A 23,293-nucleotide genomic window follows, 5' to 3' on the forward strand; every position below is an offset into this window, starting at 1 on the left:
GATTGAAAGACTGCAACTTCTGCAATAAATTGTTTTCCTGTTTGTTGTCTTCCATCTCCTCCAGCTATTGCTAGTTTTCCAAACAGCATGGTTATTCTTTGGTACAGGATATCACTGTGGTGCAGGATATCACTGTGTTCTTTCACGCTTTAAATTGTTCTTCTAAAGCAAAGGAAGTACTTCATATTTGGAAGAAAAAGGAGAATAGCAAGAGATACATGTGCAGTCTAAGTTGTGAAAAGTAAGAATACTCACCTTTTTATGGCTGCCCACATGAGAAGCTTATTCTTTGTCAGAAATAGAATGCCATCGTATGCCTTCAGGGTGGTCCCATATTTGTTTAAACACGTACAGCTCTGTTAGTCTGTGTACAAACTCTAAAAAGCACATAGGGAGTGGTATTTCCTCCTACCCTTCTATTCTTTAAGATCCCTGAACAAATTGATATTATCTGCCTATATCATTTTGACATACATATTCTCAATTATTTTAGTACCCTATATTATTTGCTACCAGCTTATTGGTGTGTATATTCCTAGAAATCATGTGGTTTTCAGCTTAGCTCACCTGGAAGTAGAATGAAGGTTTTCTTGCATGTTTTGCAGTATTCCAGACTTAAAAAAAATTCTTAAAGAAATGTCATAAATCTAAAAAAAATTCTTAAAGAAATGTCATAAATCTTTTATCACTCAACCAACAATTCTGCAGTGGCAAAAAGTAAGGTATCTTTGCTGTTACCCAAAGAAAATATTTTTATTGAAAAGATTAATTTTTTTTTCATAATCTAATCCATTGTAAGCTGTATAGCTGTAAAGGTCTTGGGAATCAGGTCACAATATGATTGTTGTAATTTAGATTATGTTCAGTCCCTCAGGACTTGATTGTGCCTCTAGGCACAGCCTTCAGCAAGAAATAGTGTGTAGGTTGTGCCATCCCAAGAGGTTGTGTGCCTTAGAAATACACCTCTGAAGTACAATTGATTCCTTGTTCATACATGAATTCAGCTTGTTGGAAGAATTTTCTTATTCTCAGTGTTCTTCATCCAATTCTCAATGACAAAAGGATCTAGCAATTGTGTCCACCTAAATTAGGAGACTAACACAGGAAAAGAGCTAGACTATGCTGTTTATATTGCTAAAAAGACAAATGGAAATTGGAAAAGTAACCTCCAGAAAGATGTCTCAGTCCATATAAGATCTGATTTGCTTTCTAGAGGTGACTCTCATGAAGAAATTCCTTCATTAACAGCGGGGAGAAAGAGCTAATGCTGCTTGAAGCACCAGGACACTCAGAATTGTCTTTTGAGCAGAAAGCTTGAATGAAGCATGATATTTTCTTTTCTGTTCCATATTAGCTAATATGATTTACCATGACTTATCCCTTGCCCTAACCTGGCCGCATTTGGGATCCTAGTATCCATTTGGCTCCAAGCACCCATGGCTTCATCGTGTTGCAATTAATTCCAGTAAAACTTCCTCCAAGGCTTCCTTTGTTATACTTGACAACTAAACTACTGTGATCTCAGAAATTCATCTTACAGATGTTGTACCTTTCTTCCCTTTCTATTATTGCACTAGAAGGGAAATCCTAGTATATCTTTTCAGCTGGCACATGGAAAAGAATATTATTGGATGTACAGTGTCTGCCAGGGACAGACTTTCTTCATAGCAGCCAGGAGGGTGCTGTGCTTTGCATCTGTGGCTAAATTACACAAATGTTTTGGCAGTTGCTGAAAAAAGCTTGCATATAATCAAAGCATTCTTTCTCCTCAACATTCACCCACAGTGAGGAGATTGGGGATGCAAAAAGTTGGGAGAAGACGCAGCCAAGAGAGCAGACCCCAACTGACCAGAGAGATACTCCAGACCATATGGCATCATGCTCAACCATAAAATATCAAGAGCAGAAAGGGGGAACAGTGAATTTAGCAGAGAACATTCATAACTCTTCCTTTATATGGAGTTATTGCTTACATAACATTTCAAAACAAAGGAAGAGAAAACCAATATATTTTTTAGTTTTCCTATTTTTGCCAAATATAATTCTAAGATGGAATTACATTTTAAAGTATAAAATCAAATTGCAATGACTGGAAATTTAAGTATTGCTAGCATATATGTTGTATTTTGTTTCCACATGATAATTATCATTATTTCATTAAAAAATCCAAACAATACTTCTGAATATTGTTTGAAATTTTTAAAAATAATTTTTCTGTGTTTGTGTTCTGCGATATGAAGCATATAGGGCAGCCATCACATAATCCAGTGATCCATACTAATTCCAAAGGAAAGCTGTCACATTGCGACACAAAATAACTCACATATCTATGCTAGATCCAAAAGAGGGAAAAGGGGAAGTTTTATTTTTGACCTCAAAATATATAGAATTTCAAAAGTGATAGTGAACTGGAAGATGAAATTGCTACTTTTTTAACTACACTGGTTAAACTAACAGTCTATCAATTCTCTCTTTCTCTAAAGAAGAATGTAAAACAATCATTATTTACATGACAGTGTGTGAGAAACTCTAGTAGAAATATGTAAACATCAGAAGGCAAAGAAAACTTTTAGAAGAACTTTAAAACTTTTAAAAGAACAGGGCGACAGAAAGCAGGAGAAAACTTTCTTTGCAGTCTCATGTACTATTTCTACCTGCTAACTAATCGATACAATTCTGGCACTGTAAATAATTTTCATTTGATTATTTAAGTGAAATAAGCAAACCTAGCGTGCATTTCACATGTCATTTAAAGGACTAAGTGTGCATTGAAGTATTGGTTATACTTCATTTTCAGATACCAAGAAATACACTTCATGCAGAAAGAGGAGGCAAGGAGGTTTATGACCTGGCCCTGAAGATGAAGGCAACTGAGGTTCTTGTTAATAGAACAGCTCGGGCAGGTTAGAGTGAAATGACACTGAATGACGAGTGGGCTTTTATATATATATACACATATGGGTTTGTGTGCGTGTGTGTGCGTAGGGTTTATTAAAAAAAAATATTTAAAGCAGGTATGTAGCTGTTTTGATTATTACCTGTAGAAATATGGCAATATAAAAACATAAAAATCACACTTATAACACTTAAGAAAATGTATAAGGAACAGAAAGAAAGAAAAATAAAGGATAAGAGTAGAAAGTTATCACCACCAGTGGTGGATCTTGATTGTTCCAGTTTCTTTAACAGTTGGTTCAATTGGTCAGTGGATCACTTGGTCTATCTTGATCTGTGAAAAGGTAGGAGAAGCCTGGGAAATACAAATTTCAGTGGGTTAATATGTACTCAGGTTCAAGAGGGTATGCCCACATACCTGTCCTTGGCAGGAAATTTTACTGTCTGTTGCAACACTGATTATTTGCAGTCCTCTTGGTGGGAGGCCCCCAAAATGAATCTGGGAGCACTTTGAGGATCTTTCATGGTTTATGATCCCTTCTAAGACATAACAGCTGCTTCTCACCTCAGCATAGCTGAGCCAGTTTCGTTCCATTAGAAGGGATGAAAACCCTTGGGCCTATGTGTGAATATTCTGGTACTTCACTGGGGAGTGGGGTCCCCACATGAGTCATTTCTGTAAAAGAGCACACTGGCATGATTGGCCTCTTCCCTTATCTGGCTCAAAACCCAGCCTGTCACTAAACAAGGTGTTGTGTGCACACTCTCTCTGCACCTGGGCTGTGTCTTGCATGCTGTCAGCAAAGCACCTCTGCATTTTGAATGGCAGATTGTTGGCAGATTGTTTTGAATCATTAACCATTTACATTCCATTCTCTCACAAGGAGTCCCTCCTAACAGGAGGTCCAGAGAATGCTTGGAGTTCATCTGGTACCTTGGGGAGAAATACAAGTATCATGATGAAAAATATGCAAGCAAGAGTCCAGTCCTGTTGCTGGAAGAGGCAGGTACAACCTGGAACATGTGCAGAATACATTTAAATCTATGCCATTCTGTTAGGGCAGAGAAGTCCTACATGGATTGTAGGTGGAGGTCTGGATCTGGTTAAAAGTTCATGAAATAAACAACTGGAAATGAACAAGAGATGGAATGAATGAACTGGAGCTGGACTTCGAGGATCTTCATGGGCCCCTTCCAACTCAGGATGTTCTGATTCGATGATTCTAGCAATATAACCAGTCTCCTTAGGAAAAATTAAAGTCTGTATTGATTATAGTAAAAGAAATGAGTTAAAGCTACTATGAAAATGCCTCCTTATTTCACAAATAAGAGTAGGAAAGAAGGTGATAAAACTGCATAGTTCACTTGCCATGATAAAATGTGGAGCTAGTAAAGGAAAATTTTCTTTTGTTCTTCAAGAATGCATTTTATGAGAAGGCTTGTATTTTGTATCTGGGCTCAAAACATCTTGTTGGTATCATTTAAATTTTAGCAACAGATAAATAAATATAAAAGTACTTTTTAAATATGAAAAATACCAAATAAGTTGCTGTATGTTTGTGCTTTCATTGTATTTTCCACAGTTTCATATTTCAAAATAAATAACAGAGTTGTTAATAGGCTGTAGAGGATTTTTCCTGTCCTTCCTTGATTTATTGCTGCTGAGTGTAAACTGATCTGGAAACAAGTGAGAATTCCCCTGCGAAATGTTGTAAAATCCAAATTCCGCATGGAGTGGAGAGAAATATTTGAGCAGAAACAATCATCCCCACGTGTATAAGCTTTGAATAATAAGAGCCTGGTTTCTACATTTCTTTTCTTCATGATGTATCAATCCAGTGTGAAAGGAAACATAAAAACAGCACATATATAAACCAAATGTGCAACAGCAAAAGCTTTAACAAACCTTAATTATTCAGGTGGTTAAGGAACAAGCTAAATAGCAGCACTAGTGCACTGTAAATCCTTGTGGCTGACACAGAAGTGGTTATGACAGCTTTCACATTATCTCATTGCAGTATCGAGGCAGTAGTCGCAGCTGGCTCATATGTCAAAATGTGTCAGGACTTAAATGGTAAAACAGGAGTGCAACAGCAATTGGCTTTTCAATCAATAATGCAATCAATATATTTCACAGATATTTTCCCATATCTAAATTACTCTGCAGAGATGAGGTAGCCTGACTGAGTGTTTATAAATCAATAAAACACACAGCTAAAGGACATCTGCTCCTGTTCTTTCACTTCAAGGTGCAGTTTGCCTTTTATTTCCAACTCTCTCTTATTTAAGAATGTACTTTTGAGGAAAAACAGCTCTCTTTTTGCACACAAATCAGTTTTGAGTTGCATTCTGACTATAGACTATTTCTGCTAATAATTGTGTACTTCAATTTTAAATAGGTGTAAGGAACAGTTTCTATTGGCAACAGAGCTGAGAATTAATAACATACATTTCAGATTTGCAATACACATATAAACAGATATTTTATATAACATTACATCCTTTTTTTGTGAATACAGTGCATGCACACAATTTTGAAATTCCCCAAACTTGGGCAACACAAGGTTTTTTTCCCTGCAACAAAATTCCAGAAGATGCTTGGCCGTCTTTTGTAGAACAGCTTCTTGTTAAAGCATCTGGATCATCTTTCACTAATCTATTCCATTTTCAGCAGCAGATACATGAAAGGTGATAGCTTGTTATGATATTGTTATATGAAATGACTGAATTTTCCTTCTGCATCTTTGTTTTTGTTTGTCAAACAATGACTACCAGCAAGAATATGGTTTTCAACACTTATCATCAGAATAATTCCATAAGGCAACACAGTTTTCTGTTTTTCCTGTATATGACTACAGCATATACATATTCTATACTGATGCATATATACAGTTATGTACTACACACAGAGATAAAATATGTGTGAAGCATTGTAGTGACAGAGTTCATTATGAGTTAATGCATACAGGTGTTCATTATTGTCACTACACATTTTATTTATCCAGTGTTAAGAATTGAAAAAAGGTGTCCCTAAGTGTGCATTTTACTGAAAAAGCTTACTATATTTTAGCCTTATTCTTCTTCTGTTTGAAAATTATATCAGGCATGAAAGAGAGACTAACAAAAACAATTACGTCTTTTGGGTAAGACAGCCACATTCTGTCAAGAAGTACATAAAGCCAAACAAATTGCATTTCCCAATCTAGGTGTTCCATTAAAAATAGATTGTCACTTTGGTGAATGCCAACTCATCTTATGAAGTTATACCTTTACCTCACATGCTGGGTTATTCTCTAAATGTACATGATCTCTTTCACAATTGTGAGATCCATAGCTGAACCACAGTTGCAACACAATTAAAACACAAATCTTGGGACACAGCAGTTTCCTGATTCACTTATCCTGTGTATTTTATTAAGATGAACTTTAATGCTACACTTTTACAGCATTTTAGAGGATTTAAGTAATTTCATTTCTTTACTGAAAAAGCTCCAGTTTCATGGATCTGAGATCTCAAATACCCCATTTCTAAATTGACAAAGAGATTCTGTTTTTGACTTAAATGAGAAGACACTTTTGGCCTCAATACTAGACTACATACAGCAATATGGAAAGAAAATATTGAAAATATTGAAGGAGAAAGAAACAAGGAAACTGACAAATACTGAGATACTTTAAAGGATGTTTTCAACCAGGATGAGGAGATGATTTTCTTTTTTGTTTGAAAGCACTTCTAAGGTGCCACTGTATCCTTTTTTGTAAATTCAGTTTTTAAAAAAATACCTTTTTGAAGATGCATATGAATAATTTTGATGAATTCAAATATTTCTTCTGTCTTTAGAGAAAAGCTACATTAAAATATTAAACTAATGCAAAACAGAGCAAGGAAACCTCTTTTTTTTTCTCTTAGTTAGCAAAAACATTACATCAACCTAATAAGTAGAATCATCATAAAATGCTTTGAGAGAATTCTCCATTAGTTTGATAAGACTCCTGAATGACTGAAACTGCCAGAGTTTTTTACAGCTTTTGAAAACTCTTTATTGTTTCAGTGACTGAGCTCTGTGGAATCCCAAGTCAGAAATTCCTACAAGTGTCATTAAAGCCATTGTCGCTGCCATTCTCATCCATTGCATATAAGTGTCAGAAATATTTTTAGAGACCTGAAAATCTATTAAACTTCCAGCTGTAAATGTATCTTAAGCTGCAAGTCAAACTCCCAGCAACAATAAAATAGCTAATATGTTTGTATTTGAGAAGCTGTAAAATGAGAGAGCACTGCTGGGAACGGGAAAGTAAAACTAGTTGAAGAATGCCCCTGGTGACACGAACTTTATTTTAACTAAGAGCTGGTCAAAATGCAGTAGTCGAGTTTTGCAAAATATGGCAACAACATCACAGAAGGTGTTCTGTTTTGTGAAGGTTGTCCATAATATTATTTTGAAAATAATCATATGCATTGTCTTACAATTCATGACCAAAAAATTTTTAATATGTAGTTCTAGAAAAATACTTGAGAAACTTACAGCTTGGTTTTGTGTTTGTGACGGTGTAAAGGCACCTCTTCATTATGCAAGGCCAGTTTTTTAAATTGAAGTTTGTGTGTTTTGGCTTAATCAGAGTATAATCACAATATGTTTTCTTTCAAAATGATTCTCTGTCCTGTGTGGCATTACCTGGGGAAGGGAAGTTCAGGGAAGGGAAGGGAAGTTCCAGAAAGGGAAGGAAGTAGAAATTGTTTCACTAAGTAAAAGAGTACAGCATTGTTATAAATATGAAGCTCTGAAATTCAGGAGGTAGGCATGACAGTCAATTGTAGATGTGTCTGTTTGCTAGTTTCAAATGATGTGTGACATTGGATTCAGATGGTTGTGAAAACAGCAATGAAAATAAGGAGCTTAAATATTTTTAGGCATTCAAATTTAGAAATTATTAAATAGGATTTATAGATGAAAACATTTATAAACTAGACTTGTACTGAAAGTGTCATCAGGTTAAATAATAACCAGGATAGTATACAGTCGGCTTCTAATTTTGTTCATGCAGACTATATAAAGACTAAAGGTTAACCTGTAGACTGTAAACTATATTCTAATTATAAGACTACATGAATCAATAAGCCCTCCAGGGTATAAATGATGGTAGAGGAACACAATATATGACAAAGCAGAAACCAAGAGCAACATAATGATTAAAAGGCCTAACAGGATCTTAAAGTGAACAAAGGGAGACATCATATTGGCCTCATATAGCTTATTTTGTTAATCAAAGCAGTGGGTTTGAGCATGCAAAAGTGCAAGCAGCTAAGTAATCTAAAAAACTACCAAATACATTTCTTTTCTACAACATGGTCTTGTAAATCAGGTTATACACAAACTCCATGGTAAGTACCACTACACTCTATAGAAGAGAAAAAAAATCTGTCCTTGGCCAGATATCATAGGCATCTTATTTATCTCTGAATAAAATCAGCTTGTAGTTGGTTTGGTGGGGGGGAGCTGGGGGGTGGGGGTGAGGGGTCTGAATCTCTGTATTATCTCATGAAAATATGCTAAAGATGGGAAATTATTTGAGACTTAAATATGAAAATATCTTTGATGTCCACTGTTTCAAGAAGATCTAGGCCCAGTTCAGACACCAAACACAGGCATCTAGAATTGAATGCTTTTTGGGACCTTATCCTATTTCTCCTGGATTCGAGTCATTGCTCCAAAAAGCATAGATCTTCTGTAAGTCTTATATTTTATCTTCCATCTTACATGCATGACTGAAATAGCTGGGACATTCCAGAAGGCTATGGGCTGCCTTTCTGTGGGTAACTGAATTGAAACCCTCTTTTATTGGTGCCAGTTGAAAATCTATCTGATATTTCATAAGGAATGTGAGGTAGGCACAGAGCTGTGAAAGCTGTCTTTGCAAAACTATCCAGTATCTATCATTCTGAACTAAATGCTATACCTTTCACAGCAAACTCCATAAATCTTAGAATGTATAGAATAGACTGATATTCTATAATGTTCTTACAGTGAGTATGGGAAAATCTTGCCTGTACCATTTAAAGGGAAGTGAGAGACATTCTGAGGATTGTAGGGATAAAATGCAACACTAACTGAAAATAGAGATGGAAGATTATACTGAGCTGAGATTGAAGTTCTCATTTAACAGAACACTTCTCAATTTTTTAAAAAGATATAATTTCTATTAGAAACTTCAAATGATGTATATAAATTAAATTCAACATGGATGAAGCATTTACTCAAGGCTACAGAATTAGCTAGTCAAAATGTTTGCTATTTGAATAAGCCATCAAGTTTTAAGGAATGGGTTCAACAGCCTTATCCTTCCTACCAGGAATAATTCTATTATTGTATTTATGGCATTATATTGCATCTTCTCAATGGAAATCTATTTTAAAAGGCATATCAAAATGAAATCTGTATGAAATTTGGTTCTCAGCAATAGTGAAATATCAAACAATATCATCTGGTAGTAAGTTTATTACAAAGTCTTATATGATGATACATAAATTATACAGGAAACAACCCATTGAATAGATAGCAAGAAGAAGCATTTGTCCAATGGAATTTGATAAGTGTGAATTAACCTGCCAACAAAGGGGCAGTAGGGGACAGATTAATGGAGAATCCATAGGGGGTTTGTTTGATTTTTTTAAAAAAGTATTTGCTTTGTTACTATGAATAGTGAAATTAGCAAAAGTACTTATACTCTTCTTTTGATAATAAGATCCTTAATGACATACAAATAATTATTTTTTTTTTCTTCCTTAGAATATAGAGTGAATTGGATTTCCATTTAAGACTATGTCCTTTGGAAGTCAGACAATTTTTTGCTGAGAGATACAGATTAATAGAAGAGTGGAACACAGCTTCTGAGAGTTTTTTCTACACTCTTAGTCCAAAACTACTGAATACAATGAGACATGACCTTTCAGCTGCTAGGTGCTCAATTTTAAATGGTTTGTTGGTCTGTACAAAGAATGTCAAGTATTCTGAGATGCCAAGGCTGACTCCACATGGTAATCAGCACAAACTAAGGAATGTAGCTAAGGAATACATAGCCCTCTTCCTATATAAAGCTCCAGCTAAAGGAATTACTTTAAAGGAAAATGAAGAAGCCTTTGAGTTGGATGTTTTTTTCTTGCAGCACTGAGAGAATGCATTGACAAGAGGGTTAAGAGGGCTGATATCACTGGAAGGAATAGAAAAAATTGCAATTTTTGTGTAATTGAAAATAAAATACTGTGTAATAGAAAAAAATGAGCTTGCTGTATGGAGGGACACTATATATGTGTTCCCCCAACTTGGAAAATTAATTGAATTGTACTTACTTGTGGGATCAAAAAAATGATTAGCAGTAATAAATTAATAATAAAAAGAAAAGATTTAACAGGCAAAGAGGTAAAGTTGTTGTCCAAATATTAGAGAAATAATTTTTAAAATGAAAATTAAGATGATGCATATTCATCTGTGATCAATGCATAATAAGGAGATCAGCTACTTTTTCTGAAGTGTTAGAAAATGTGTATGAAAATTAGTTTCATGACTGTGCACACTTGTGCACCCAAGCAGGCATTCCTCTGTCTCTTGGGTGCACAAGTGGTTTATCAGATGTACAAACCAGAGGGACAGGATAGAAGACATTCACCATCTAAAGGCTGAGGAGATGTGAGCCCCATCTGCTTCAGTAGGAAGGTGCAGCAGATGTCCAGCATGTTCTTTGGCCCTGGAGAGACAGACAGAATAGATGGCATCCCCATGGACTGTAGGTATCTCTCTTTAGGCAGCTGAGTCCTGGCTAGGTAGTCATATACCATCTATTTTTGTCCAAGAATAAACTTTGAAAAACAACTCCCAACTCAGAAGGTTAAAGTTAGGAAGTGAAGACATCACTCCATATTCTGAACTTCTGATAAGAAAACAATGCTGGAAAACACTTGCTGGTCTGAAGAACAGAAGAATGTTGTAAAGGCCTCAGAATTTACCAAGATTAGCATTTCTGATGCTTATCTTGCTTTAGAGCACATTCATTATAAAACTGTTCCGGTCAAATAATAAAGTGGAAAATACCATGGAATCGTGGCAACATGGCAATATCTTTTTTAATCAGGATCCTCCTGACTTAAAAAAAAATCCTCTGGTATCAACTCATAGGGAAAACCTATCCTTGATACCATTTTATAGGGATTTTTTAAAGTATAGTACAATTATACATTTAAAACTCTTTTTCTTGACGTACCCCTTAGTTTCACTTCGGAGTTTCCCTTTCATAATTATTAATTTAGCTGTTATGAAAGAGCTGTTCTCAGTAAGATCCTGCACCTGTGGCTCCAGGAGTTGAAAACACTAAGAGTAAAGCTTTACAGACCCTAAGTCCAAGAAATTGTCCTAGTGTGTTCCTGCTCAGACAGCATAACTGTCAGTAAATTTCAGCTGCAAAAGGTACCCTCAGACATACGGTTAGAAACTTTGCTGTTGCATTAAAGATTTGGGATCCATTAGATAATGAATGGATTACACTGAGTAACTAGAGAAGATTAATTGGATATTGTTTGTAAATTGCTTTGCAGATAGTAGGCCTCATATAAATGCTCCATGTTACTGTTATTAATGGACTATTTTTATCTGTAGTGGATGTCTTTCTTTACCATTGTTCGTTTACATAAAGGAAAACCATAATACTCTCCTTTAGACCAGCATGCAGAACTTCAAAAGAAATTACTTTTAAGCCTGAATAGACTGATTAATGTTAATCACTAATGAGGTGATATGTTACTGTAAAGAGAGGAAAGAATGCATACAGAAATGTTTTAATATCATAAGAGAGATCTCAGCAGATCCTCTGTTACTAGGAAATAATCTGGTAGGTCCTGGAAATTTAGAAAACAATGAGCTCTAGAAGTCCAGCCATAAGCTTTTGTCATATCCTCTTTATCTCCTTGATTATTCTAGAAAAACACCCTTTAATGATTAATATTTCACAGGATATTATCATAGTGCTACTACTTATAAGATATAAAGAATCATTTTTGCAAAAGAGTAAAGAAAGGATTGACAGTTATAAAAAATGGAAAATCTTAATTTCCAGAAAAAAAATCTTTAAGTATGGCTACAATTTTCCATCTGTCCTGAAGAATAGGATAGCATGCCCACTATTGAAAATAATTTCTGAAGAACTTGGGTCAGGTATTTGAATGTGCAAGCTGGTATTTACAGAAGAAAGTAACAAAAAGCCCATTAATAAACCTATGTTGAAGTATCTTTTCATCCTTAGTCTCATGTTCCTATCATAATGCTCTAGAACATTCACACTCCAGTTAGATTATGCAAATTCTTATATTCTCTAATAAGTAATTCCTGGAAAAATCCAAAGTATAACTCCTGTGGAATGGAATACTATTATTGATACATTATTGTTTAAACATCGTCATTTAGAAATAGGGAGAAACATCATCTGTATCTACAATAAAAAGGAGTATGAAGGACACATAGCAGCGCGGATGATGAGAGTTCCTGTAGCCATCATATGGGTATGATCCACTGCAAATTTGCTCTGCCTGCCTTGCCATCTATGGTACATCTATTATAGTCTTAGGCTCTGTTCTATGCTAATACAGCTACAAGTCTTTGAAATTGCAGCAAGCTCAGAGCTGGCCAAATAGGTACATAAAAACTGAAGATCTTGAACATACCATTTATTGACAAGACATGAATATCTATTTAAGACATAATACACAATTTTTTTCTCGTAGCTATCAGTAGGAAAACATTAAATTAATCTAGATTCCTACTATCTATCACATCCTACCATTATCACAGCATCATTTGGGGGTGTTCATTCTATACTTTTCAACCTCCTTCAAATTCAGGTAGCTAGCAGAGCTGCCAGAATACATTTAGCTAAACCCTGAGCATCTCTAATGACAGAAGTCTTGCCCTTCCAGCAGTGAAAAGTACCAAATGGATTTGTTCAGTCCACATGCAATTGTTTCACTAAATTAGGAGTCTCCCATCCTCAGACACACTAAGTGTAGCACCACAGTTTAGTGTCAAAGCTACATGTTTAGATATTTGTTATTCCTAACTATAGGACAGGTGAAAACTTGATCAGATATGTATCATAGACCAGTGTATTTCATTCTTTAAATTATTTAAAAGACAATTTTTAAAATATTTAAAAGACAATTATTTATCAAAAGACAAATGCATATTAAGTCTTTCATTTCAGTGATACTTTATGTTGGGTGCTAAAGAAGTGCTGTAACTCCATCTGTATAATCCAGTAATACATTTAAGTCAGATTCTCTGTATTGGATTTTTTTCAGTTACATAATTCAGTGTTCGGAAGAATCCCAATTATCTGATGTTGAAAATATTGATGAGGTGCTAAGCTGCAGTGGTGGCAAAATCTGCTCAAGCCTTTTACAATATTAGATACGTATTGTGACGCCTACTACTGTAGTGCCATGGGTAACTTTTCTATTATGTAGCATGTTCCCATTATAAATGAGATTTGTGGCATTTTTGCTAACTGATGTGAGAAATAATCTGTCATTGGAACACCTTTCAGATTATCCTCTGGGATTCTGAGATTTGAGATTTTGAGATTCCTTCGAGATTTTGACAATTTAGTACACATGCAATTGTGCATCATATTCTAATATTCATTTTAAAGAATTTGATTCAGGTTATATTCAGTAGAAATAAAGGCACATTACTTTTACCAAGTCTTCATGTGTTGAATGGCCTGAATGAAATTTCCTACATGAAGCAAATTAATAAACAAGAAAGTACTGACATTAACATTCCGATATACAGTTAAGCAACTCCATCCCAAGTTCCTCTGCTTCCACAAATACACAAACAAAAAGCTCTGATCTCTTGAAAATGTAAAATATAGGGAATATTTTAATCCCTTTCTGTGGTAAGAATGAAATCACTTCTTTTTTGTAAAGACAGGGATGAACAGAGGATAAAAGCCTACTTTGAGTTTAGGAACAGTTTCTCCATTTCATCTTTCATATTAACAATTTAATCCTTAATTTTACTTTTAACTTTGTGAATGGTATCAAGGGAAATATATTGCCATTTTGCTTTATTAATGAGTTATTTTGAAGAGAGGACAGAAAGGTTACTTTCAATGGGTGTGAAAGGCTCTACTTAGTGCTCATCAATGAAGAACGACAGCTAAAATGTCTGGAGGGGTGCGGCATTAAAAAATGCAATGTTTTTAGTGCTTTGTTTCTGATTCCAGTGCAGTTATTTCTATCTGTGCAAAGACTGTCTATCAGAATGTTAGTGTAGTATATTTTATTTTAAATAGATAAGAAGAAACAGACTTGATGTTTGAAGGGATTAATACAAATATTGTGGCAATAGGTGGTTTGTAATGACAATATTACAGAAGGGTTTCAAAGAAAATAAATGAAAGCAAAACTTTGAGATTATAGTATTACTCTTCCTATGAAGTGGTAATGTTTTTGGATCAGTGCTAGATAAATGGGTATAGACTTTAATTGTATTTCTCATAAGTTATCTTCACTTGCAGATTACATAGATAGAGAAAAAATCTTGACATAAACAGATATAAGATGTGAATTAAAGTATTGAAGAATTCAAAAGAGGAAGTAGAAGACAAAACTCCAGCTTTGCTTTCCTTGAATAATGGCATTGAGAATGAAGGGAAATACATATGACATATAGGAGGACAGAATTAGACCTGTTCTCTTGGATTTTTTTTGGAAACAAGTAACATGATTTTTGAGGACTGATGTTACATTTGGGCTCAGTTTCAAGTCATCATAGTGTTTACAAGTTATGGTTATTATTCATCCATTAATTGAGAATGACTTTTAATCATCCAGCCAGACCCTGTATAATTTTTAATATATATTTGCCCAGAAGAAAAGTAGATGTTAAAAGGAAGAAAATAATTGCTAAATTCAAGAAACTAAGTTAAAACCTCTAAAGATCAGTGCTATATTTTCTATCATACATTTTAGATTAATTTGTCTACTTGTGACATCATTGATTTGTTAGAAGTATGTCACTAGCTAACTAGCTAGTAACAGAATTTCTACATAAGACACACGTGCCAGGAGTTAAAGGAAATGTTTTGTGGAAAGCAACTTAGGACATGCATATAAACTCCTAATTAGCTTGATCTATAGACATGTTTGGCACTACCGTCCCCAGAATTAAATTAATTTCCACAAGTTACGTAAACAACAGAGCAAACAACAGAAACTTTATACCATTATATTCCCTCAAAAGTTGTAATAATGGTATCATTATTCTTATTTCTTATTTCCTAAGAAAAATGCTTAAATATATATTTTAATGGCAGGCTGATGGCAAATTTACATTTGTATTCAATAAATTAATATACAATGAAGAGATGAGTGCAAGTAAACAAGTTTGTCATCCTTGTTATGTTCTTTCGGATCAGGTTTATATAACAAGGGGTAAAGACTTTATCCTGAAAGACGGCAGGTTTAGATTAGGCTTTAGGAAGAAATTTCTTCCTGTGAGGGTGGTGATACTCTGGAACAGGCTTCTCAGAGAAGAGGTGGATATGTTCATGTATACCAGGGAACACCCCTAGAAGTGTTCAAGGCCAGACTGGATGGGACTTTGAGCAGTCTTACCTAGAGTGTGCCATACCACAGAGAGTGCCCTGTGGCAGGGCAGGTGGGGTTGGAACAAAAGGATCTTTAAGGTCCCTTCCAAACCAAACAATTTTATGATTCTTCTTACAGAGAACTTCTGCTTTTAATTCGGACGGGTATTAGAATAGCACAACCACACAGATGCATAAACTTCTGCATGAATTTCAAGATTTCCACTCCACTTTAGAATGCTAGATCGGGTGCTTTGGTACCATATTAACTATTTTGTAGACCAAGGTTGCTTGGATGTCCAGAAATAAACCACATACAAAGACATACTAATAAGCATTTACTATCTCTTAGTCCACCACTTCTTCAGTCCTTCATCAAGTTTAATGAGGGACATAAATATTTGCATTTCCATTAATAATTCCCTTATAATAACTCAATTTTAATTTTTTGCTCTGTTCAACCTCTTTTTCTCAGCAGTGCTGTTATCTTATTTTTGTGGTGTGAAAATACTTGCTAAGTAGAGTTCTTAAACAAAACTCTGGATAATGTTTTTCTATACAAAATATTCAAGTCAGGAAATAGGACATATTAAGTGCAAGAAGTTTCCTTCCTTTTGGCTAGTATTTGTGAATGTCTGCCATATTTCCCACATAGAACCCCTAACAAAATAAAATAATCTGGAGAACTTGTCAATTATGTTATGAATATTTAAAAAAGAAGAATAAGAAGGGGATGAGAGATCCTTTCATCCCCTTATGAGGATGTTATAGGTATGCTAGCTAATCAGTTTAACAAAGTGAATCTTCAATCTGGATGTCTTCTTAAATATCAGTTGAGATACAGGAAAAAGTATTTTTAGGATCAGAAGCGCAATCATGTTCTTTGTATGGATTGAAGAACACAACATTTTTTTCACACCATTTTAAAGAATGATTTTAGACATTTCAACATAGGACATCAACTCAAATTACTGTAATCTTGCTAACATGCAGAACATTGGGAAGGAACTTTATTTGATTTGATGGCTCATTACTTGTTTCCATAAAGGTGCTCTGAGAACACAACATATGAAATTAAAACACATGGACAATGCAGACTTATGAAAAGTTCCTCAAATGAGGAAGAAGAGTATAGTCCATCTACAGCTATTGAGTGTAAATATAGCATCACTGACATACAAAAAGCTAAAGCTAAAGAGTTTTTCTTAGATATTAGCAAAAGATGGGTGTGGGAGCAGAATAATTCTCAATGGAATATGGAAGGAATTTCCCTATTGCATAGGGATACATAAAACCCTGTACACTCATTATGCTTCCCACTGGGTACTACCTCGGAAGACTCATGCCCCAGCTAGTGCATCCCAAGCACGTCCATAAAGCAGTATATTACCCCATGCTCTCCACCTTCATGCTGCACATTTTTCTTCACACACGTTTCCATAACACCATACTCCTGCCCTCACCACCTTCATCTTGCAGTATTTTATCACAGTCACTACTTTCAGAAACTTTAAACCATCCCTACACTCTTTCCACCTCGTGGCACTCCCTTACAGAAACAGCATTTTTGAGAAGAGTGCATACATCTTCTAGGATTAACATAGTATCTGTTTGAGTAATTTTTTTGTAAAAGTGTCAAGATTGCCTACTCACTCTCTACACATCTCTCTTTGATTTCAAATTCTACTTTCAAGATTGAGAATTAAACATGTAACTTTTAATAATCTGAATTTTAAACACATCTTTTGTTAGCTGCAGACCATATTAATACTTTTTACAAAAGTATAACAATAATTACAGATTGTTCTTGGAGGTAAAAACCACTGTGTTTGCTATGTTCTGAGTCTGAGACAATCCACTGGACTAAAACAGGAATAGAAGATCTCCTGACTCTACTAAAATTCTGTTTGAAATTGTTAAGATATGATTAATGAGAGATGCCTGTGCCCGAATTAAGGTGCAAACGAGACCATATGCCAAAGTCAATAACACAGATTTTATTTAACAAAGACTGTGAGATGGAGATACAGAAAGAATAAAAAAGAGAGGGGGGAAGGGAGAGAAAGAGATAGAGGGAAAGAGACAGAGAGACAGTGAGCAAAAGTGCAATTGGTTGCTATTGCTTTATTTATAGATCACCTGATTCAAGCATATATGTAGTACTGAAAATTGTACAGAATAAAACTTAAAAAGGAAAATTTTCTTACCACAGGAGTAAAAATAATTTTTCTAATTTCTCTTTTCTCTATGCATTCTTGTGTTAAGAACTTCGAAACATGGTGTTGTTCTGGAAACCTGGATGGCTTTCTGAACATGGAATTTTTCAACAGACAAAGCGATGTTCTTCAATTCAGAGGCACTTGATATTGTTGAGTAATTGCCCAGAGCCTTCTGGAGCCAAAACACTGGATTTAAGGAGTCACAAAGTCCCAGCTAGTCTGTCTTCCTGATCAGTATAGAACTTTTACATCTTTTTCTTTCCACACAAGCATGTAAGGAAAACTGGAAAAGTAACAGGTAAGAAAGGCATGTGATGCATAAATGGACATCTCCAAGTCCTCTCTGAGCTTGGTAAAATAAAGAAGGAAGTCATGGGAAAAGTCATATAGGTTATTCATTTTGAGAATAAAGGTGGGTGCTTAGGAGCTTAATAGGTGTAGATTTTCTTTTGCATAAGGATGTAGAAGGTCCAATTCAGTTGTTTGAAAATAGGTAACACCTGCCAACTAATAGGACTGAAGGCTTCTGAGCTAATTCCACCCAGCAGTGAGACATGACACAGGATTGAACTACTCAGTGGAAGATGATGGGGGAACTGGACTGAGACCATAACCTGCAATACAGCTTCATGCTGACACCTGAATTTATATATCTCTATGTGAGCCAGATGCTAAAAATTTAGCTATAAACAGATGAAGATCTTAGAAAGTCAACCAGTGAAGCCGAGAAAGCATTTCAGTTGACCAGCTTCTGGTGTTCACCTGAAGGGAAACTCTTTAGGCTCCATTTACTCTATTGACTGTATCTTGACTACATAGGAAACTTAGACACTTGGCTGACACCTGGATATTGAAATATACATGTCTACATTTAGATACTTAATCTGAAGATGCACAGATAAATATAGATTTGAAAGGAGGAAAAGAAAGGAATTCCAGAGAAGAAAAGAGAGATCCACAAGGTTTTGAAGAAAATTAGAGAAGGTGAAAGAGCTCTATCTGTTGCCAACTGTTAAGGGAAGGAATAAAAATATGCTGTACATATTGCATAAACCAGTGTCAAAGGGGTAAATATGACATATAGATATACAGTGCCTTTGTAGAATACTTCAAACAGCTGACTTAAGCAAGATCAGAAATTAAAAGAATAAACAATGCACATAACTGATATCTGATATGGGAGTAAGCTGAATTCTATTATTGATGAATTAATTAAAGATAGACTCAAATGTGTATGAAGACAAGTGAAAACAAAGAAGCGTGAATAAGAATGAGTACCTATAAGTAAAGAAAGAGTTTAGAAAAAAATTGAAAAAAAAATTGTTTTTAATACTTGAAGTACCATACAGTAACATAAATACACAAACAGGCATCATCTGCTGGTGGCATGATGTCATACCAAGGAAAATTCAACCCAGCATCTTGTCCAGAAGAGAAATTAATATATATTAAATGAAATGTGATGTAGTTTACTGGAAAAAGATTCTGCATTATTTAGGAAGCTGATAAAACAAAATATAAGTATCTGAAAAAATAAAAGATCAGTAGTTAAGAATTTCTGAACGGATTAAAGTAAGCAAACTGAGAATGAGCCAGTTTGGCAGGTGAGATAACATATGTAAAGAAAAAATTTAGGATAAAAAAGACTATTAGAAAAAGGAAATGTATTTGAACTATGTAATACAAAAGCAAGAAAAGTTTGCATACTTTGTGATGTATAAATATTTCTTGTTTGGGGGCAGTTTGGTCTTGAAGTAAAGTCAATGGGAGTCAACATACTAACCAGCTTGTTGAATTGGACAGATGGTGTATATTGTGTGCAGTTCATATTTTATTTAATTCTCTGGCACAGGGAAAGAATTACAGGTCAATATTTGTCAGAAAGTGATGCAGCTAATGAGAAAGTAAAGGAGAATAATGTGTAGGAGCTTTTTACTTTCATTTCACTTGGAAAGCTTGTGACTGTGTTAATTAAACAAATGCAATATATCTAAATGAAAGGTTTTCAGGCAATGCAGTAACCTAACCCATGTATTTCTACCATGTTTATCAATTTCACTGCAGAAAACTTTTTAGTTCTTAGTAAAAGTACTGAAAATATTGTCACTTATATTAAGTTCTGCTTATCTTAATAGCAGCGAAGGCCAGCAGTAGCAAAGGTCCTTGGGTATCTTCTTAGTTTTGAAAATCAGAGTGTCAGACTGTCACAGAGAGGCCGTAGGATCTCATTCTGTGGATCAGCTGTAGACTCTGGTTTCTGCTGAGGTCTGATTCCAAGCTATGCAATTGCATAAGTTGCTAGTTTTTCAGGGTGACAATTCTCAACCACAGAAACATTGTATCTTCTGCTCCCCATGGCAACAGAAGTGTTTCAAATAAACATTGAAGTGAGCATGTTATCTCTGAGTTTTATTTCCATAAAAGTTCACAAGAATGTGCTTTATATTCAGTCTACTTCAGTGAGGTATCTAACTGCTATCAAAAATTTGCATGCCTAGTAACAGGCCCATTGCAGTAAGCACTTAAAAGTTACCCGTAATCATGGAAGGAAAAAACCCAAACTTAAAAACCATCAAGAAAAGAAGAAAATAATTACAGAATATGTTGATGATAAAATTAATTTCTTTTATTTTCCAAGTTATTTTAAATTAACCCATTACTATGAAATATTTTGGTAAGCTCAGGAATATCATGTGAAATTATAACAATATATAATCAAAGTTTTGATTCCTCAGTAATTATTTGTCATTCACTCTTTCTACCTTTCCCTAATTTGCTTTTTTTTTTTTTTTCCTTATGTAAACTCAGAAATTACATGTATGACACCAAGCAGAAAAAGGAAACATCACCTTCAAACTTCATCTCTCTACTGAATTTCTATTTTGACAAGAAAGAGGTACCCATTAAATAATCAAATTTTTGTAGAATATACTGAGAAATTAATTGTTTAGCCTGGTCAGTATTGATACGAAACTTACATATTGATTCAAAACTGTACATTATGTTATGGAGGATAATCTATCCACTAATATCTCTCCACTATTTCAACCTCAATCTTGAGTCAATTGATTAATCAGTAATAACTGATGATAATCAGAGTGTAAGCAAATACATTGTCTCATGTATTCAATGTCAGATTTGATCACATCAGATTTCCTTGTCCTGTGTCCTGTGTCCCATTACTGAATCAGCCAGCATATATTTCTACATGTGTAACCTTAGATAGCTATCTTTATATTTTGGTCTGATTTGACATGAATGTAGGAAAGTATCTCAAAGCAATCATTATTATCTTTTTCAGTTTGTATAACAAATCAATGTTTGCTTGCTTGCTTGCTTCCTTCCTGCCTGCCTGCCTTCCTCCCTCTTTTTCCCCCTCTTCCACAAAAGTCCATCCTTGATGTCATGGTTTGGGAATGGTACTCCACAATTCAGTCTCCCAATGGGACTGTGTCCCAGTCACACTACTGCTTGCTTTTTCTCCCCCTCTGTTGCAACCCGGGTTTGGGTGCAGATTAGGGGTTCTGATCTGTGTTAGCTAGCCGAGTTCTGTGTACCCCCATGCACCTCTCGTGTTTCTCCCCTCCCCCGCGGTGGTCGGCTCCGGGTCTCTTACTATTGGAGCTAGCCCACACCAGTCCAGTAACCACTTCCCCATCCCCTCCTGAGAATTCTGTGTCAGTCACCCCATTCCCGCAACCCCATTTGCCCTGGAGCCCCGTGTCCACCCCTGCTGCATTCCCGTTGGTCGCTGTGGTCCACGTCATCGCCACGGCGCCTGCCCCACATTGGGCGAGGAGGGCTCCTGCCCTCCCTGTCCCACCACCTATATCATTCTGCGTCTTTCTCGGTCCCGTTGTCCACGCGGAGTTGGGAGCAGTCTGCAGCCTCTCCATTGCGGCTCCCGCGGCCATTAAAGCCTCCAACCACCATGTGGATGATTTTGGACAATTCCCTCGCAATTTCACCCCCTCGCGCTGATGGCAAAGCGTAGACAGCCTGCCCTGGTGTGCAGCAGCAGAAGCACCTGGGAATTGCGACAAGTGCTGGCCCTGATGAGAAACTGAGGCGCCCAAGGCAGGTACCTGGGAGCTGACCAGGACCGAGAAAAATAACGCATTGTCGCTTCCCTCTTTCTCTCCCTCCCCTGTGATGGGATGGAGAGGAGAAATGGAGGCACAAAAAGTGAAGTTTACAAGTTGGGAAAAGAACCATTTACTGGAAACAGCAATGGGATAAGAAAATGAAGAGTAACAGAAACCATATGAATAACAGAAGGGTACAAGAGAGAGGAGAGTGATTCATATGCAAAATGCTCAGAACTGGCTTTACCCAGCTGTTCCCTCTGCCATGCTTATTCAACTGGAAGAGACCCTACTCCCTGGAAGAGATTCCCTTGTCCTTGCCCCTGGCAGTGTCACGAGGTGGTACAGAATAATGTCCAGGTCCTAGCCAGGTCCTAGCTCTTTCCTGGCTACAGTAAAAATTAACCTAGTCCTGGCTGGAACAGGGCACTTAATTTATATGTACTTTGGTGGTCACCAAACTAGAATGTACATGATTTTTCCTCTTTGGGATGGAGAAACCCTGACAAAATGTTGTATAAGAAAAAGATTTTGCAATGTTTTTTTTGTTGTTTATTTGGGTTTTTTTTTTTAATTGACAGTAAAATTCAGCTTTCCTGCAAGTAGAAGTAGCCTTTAAAGTTAAAATTAGTAGCTGAAACATAGGATTCTCTTTCTTGTAGGCTTTTTCTTCAGAAGTCTCTAAATTTTTTAGGCAATCAAGAGGAACTGGGGTTTCTGTTAAAGTCAATGAAAATTTAATTGGTGCAGTCAACATGGCATGGATTGGTTGATTATACACAGCTCTTTAGTTCCTTTTGAGATAGCCTGAGATAATCTGGACTTCAGCTGCCATTTGAGATGGACAAAGATATATATCTGCCAGACTAGGATCTATGTGTGATATACCACAAAGTATCTTAAATATCATTAAAATTTGATAGCAGACAAGAGCCTGGCTCTCAGAATATATTGAAAATAATTTCCAAAACAAGGAAGCTAAAGGGCAAACTCTGTAACTGTTCTTGCACAGCTCTAGAAAGTAAATGTTCACTTTTTAAGGAAGTCACATCCAGTTCAGAATGAACAAATATATCTGTATTGCTTTTGAATTGTACTGAAGACTATGGGCATTGTACAGGTTGGTGTCTATAAAATCCCAAATACAATGAATTGGGTCATGTTCTTTTAAAGCTATTATTCCTTGTGCCTCTCAAACTTTCCTTTAACCAAAACTTTAAGAAATGCTAATGTGATTTCCCTTCCTTTTAGGCTTTTTTTTACCAGTCGAAACAGCACCTGTTGATTTATTTACAGCAGTTTCTAAGTGGAAAGAGAACAAGACAAAAAATTGAAAAGGAAGCTACTGTAGTTTATCCATGTTGCTTGCCTATGATTTTGTCCATAATTTTGAATTCCGAAACCCCACAAGAAACTGTTGATGATAGAGTATTCATGAAAGATGTAAATATTATTAGG

This window comes from Vidua chalybeata, chromosome 2, assembly GCF_026979565.1.
Source record: "Vidua chalybeata isolate OUT-0048 chromosome 2, bVidCha1 merged haplotype, whole genome shotgun sequence".
Taxonomy (NCBI): domain Eukaryota; kingdom Metazoa; phylum Chordata; class Aves; order Passeriformes; family Viduidae; genus Vidua; species Vidua chalybeata.